Raw genomic sequence first — 3,031 nt, 5'->3', positions numbered from 1 at the left:
GGGTCAAATCTAGGTGTCCATTTCAGTATTTTCATGGTGGTTCTTGCAATAAGTAATGATTGCTTGGCAAAGACTCTAGCATAGTCCTCTTCAACAGTCAATTGTATAAGTAAGTGTCTACCATCAAGCAAACCCAACTTCCAAGCTCCAATAAATTTCAGAGAATTAAAATAGTTCCTAAGAAGTTCCATCTAAGGATGACCCAGCTGGAATTTGCCCACAAGAGTAAGTTTAACTCCCTCATTCAATGAGATAATTTCTTATGGTGAAAAATTGATGGTTGGTTCTCCTTCTTTACATCCTAAAGGATGAATACAAGGGGAATCCCCCTTACCAGCAACAGTATCATGAAATGCCTAGGAAAACATTAATAAATCCATGTCTTTAAGAACATCAGTAGAATGGCCAACTACCCCAGCATAGGTGGCCTTGGTCCATTGAATATTAGTCTCAATGTCAATGGCAGAATCCATGGAAAGGAGCAAACCAGAAAACTTTGAACAACACCTGGCTCCTCCTTCAACAAAGGCCCCAAAAAGACCACAATGCTTCCAACTTAACAGAAACCAGAACCAAAAACCAAGTGAAAAACTAGAGAGGAGCACAGTCCCAGAGCTCAAAACAAACCATGAAGCAGGCCACCAAAAAGCAACAGAAAAAATGAAAGTTCCATTGCTTTTGTTTATGATTGAAAATGCCCCTATTTGCCACTATGTAATTTTCGCCCCTACAAAGGAAAATATTAACGAACTCTATCGATTTATTATCGATGAAGATGGAAATTGGGAGATCAGATATAATGAAAATGTAAGTTTTTCTTCATCATTATTGAATATTACACCTAAGGCTTGTCATTTTCTTATTGCATCAAATTACTTCCTACCATAAAAATCAGAAAGGTGACGAAGGAGAGTGTTATTTTAATTTATTGTATTCAAAATGGAAAACCTTTTAATGTTGGTGCAATAATTGTGAAATCGATTTTGGGTTTAATCATTAATGGATCTACTACTAGGCTAGGACATCCATCTACTATTTTCCTACTGTGTAGTCAATCGCAAGTGTCGTATGAAAGTTAGGAAAAATTAATTATTCCTTGGAAGCTTATGGACCCAGAATTTTATTGCAACTGCATAGGAATGGATGAGAATGATATGAATATACTGATGGATCAATTATCCTAGAATTCATCACCTATTCAGTCTTACTTCAGCTCGAATGCACTTCTGAAGAGGATCAAGAAGATAGAGAAAGAGGTACAAAATCACATGAATTCAATTGGGAATATTTTTGAAATGCTGGATCATCTGGATTGGAGGATGAAAAAATATTTTGAACATACTGGACATATTGAAGATGGTTTGGTGCGTATGCTCAAGAAACATGCTTGGATTGAGAAAGATTCAATGGATGAATTTCTTTATCGACCTTTATACAACTTGTATGTGCACTACCAATCTATGGGAGACATCCAAGAGTAAAAGAGCTACAAAGATGATTGAACTTACTTTATGCACGAATGCTTATTTAGTATTGCTTAATTATGTTATGGTGTTATGTTAAATTGCATTTACTTTCACTGTTGGACTTTAATTGTGTTTGTTGTTGAGTTTTTTTTATACTTAGATTTCAGTGTTAGGATGATTGTTTTGCTTGGGACAGTGAATTAGATTTTGTTGGCTTGAAAACTGTCAATTTGTAATAATGCAGATTTTATATATAAAAGTGAGTTTTGTGTTGTTTGTGAAAGTTTTACGTTAGAAAATTATTTTATTATGAGTATAAGTGTTTATTTGAGGTAGTTAGAGGTTGGCGTAATGTAGTACAAAGCAGATTTCTACAAAAAAATGAAATATGGCGTCTCAGGGCCAAATTCCCGAAAACCCCCAAATGGGTTAAAAGCCGCAAAATTGCCCGTAAAACTCCATTTATATTGCTTGAGTCACCTTATACCTCTAAACCACAACTTATGGCTTAACATTGTGTGGATTTAAGAAGATTTCAAGGGCTAAAAATCTTAGATTTCATCTTCTCTTGATAAGATTTTCACTTTAACTAATGATCACCTCTTCATAAAATGTAAGCATGTTGAGTTTTCTAGAGAAACAATCAATGCATTTTATGAATTAAGGAATGTATTCCATTGTGAATATGCTGCATTCATGATGAATGACTCATCACTGGATCAATTAATTGACTTTTTGACTCTTTTTTTAATGATGGAAGGAGAGAATGAAAAATTAAGAGCAATAAGAAAGTTAATTTCTTCACTTCCATGATGATTTTTCAATCAAAGGTATGACATTACTTCATCTCTGCAAAATTGCTTCCAAAAAATCATATGAGAGAAGTAACAAAGGAAAAAGCTATGCTAAATTTCTGCTACAAATGAAGGTAGTAGATGTTGGTGCTCTTATAGTACATAATGCTTAAAGTATAGTCAGGAGTGCTACAACTAGTGGTTTGGGATAACATGCCCTGATTTTCACTTTATGTGAATAATCAAGAGTAGAGTTCGACAAAAATAAAGAAAAGTTGTAGCCATATAAGCTAATTGGGAGACATACAACCGAAAAAGTTGAATCATTTGCTGAATCCAAGAGTGGAGGAAGTGATAGACCTTCAAAATGTGTTGCAAGGCCATCTACTTCCAGCTCTGCTTCACTTGAGAACATCACGAAGCACCTTATGATACAAAAAATGGATATTATGAATATGCAAAATGAAATTGGAGGAAATGAAGCTAGGAACACATAAAATGATGAATATAAGCAGAGAAGAGTTCAGCGTGATACATCATATCAGGAGGCTATGACTAAATATTTAAGGGATGATTATAATGTGGAATTTCTAACTTGCCCCAACTTTACTCCTTATATGCCAGATCAAGAAGAAGAAGAAGAAGAAGAAGAAGAAGAAGAAGAAGAAGAAGGAAAAAAAGAGGATGAGGAGGAAGAGGATGAAGACTGCCATTTTAGGAGTTTGTTATGTTTGTTTGTTAATTTGATTGTTTATTATTTATTTTCTTTAA

The sequence above is a fragment of the Phalaenopsis equestris genome, unplaced genomic scaffold (genome assembly GCF_001263595.1).
Source record: "Phalaenopsis equestris unplaced genomic scaffold, ASM126359v1 Scaffold202121, whole genome shotgun sequence".
NCBI lineage: Eukaryota > Viridiplantae > Streptophyta > Magnoliopsida > Asparagales > Orchidaceae > Phalaenopsis > Phalaenopsis equestris.
The sequence above is the reverse complement of the archived record's forward strand: the minus strand, read 5'-3'. Positions refer to the sequence as shown.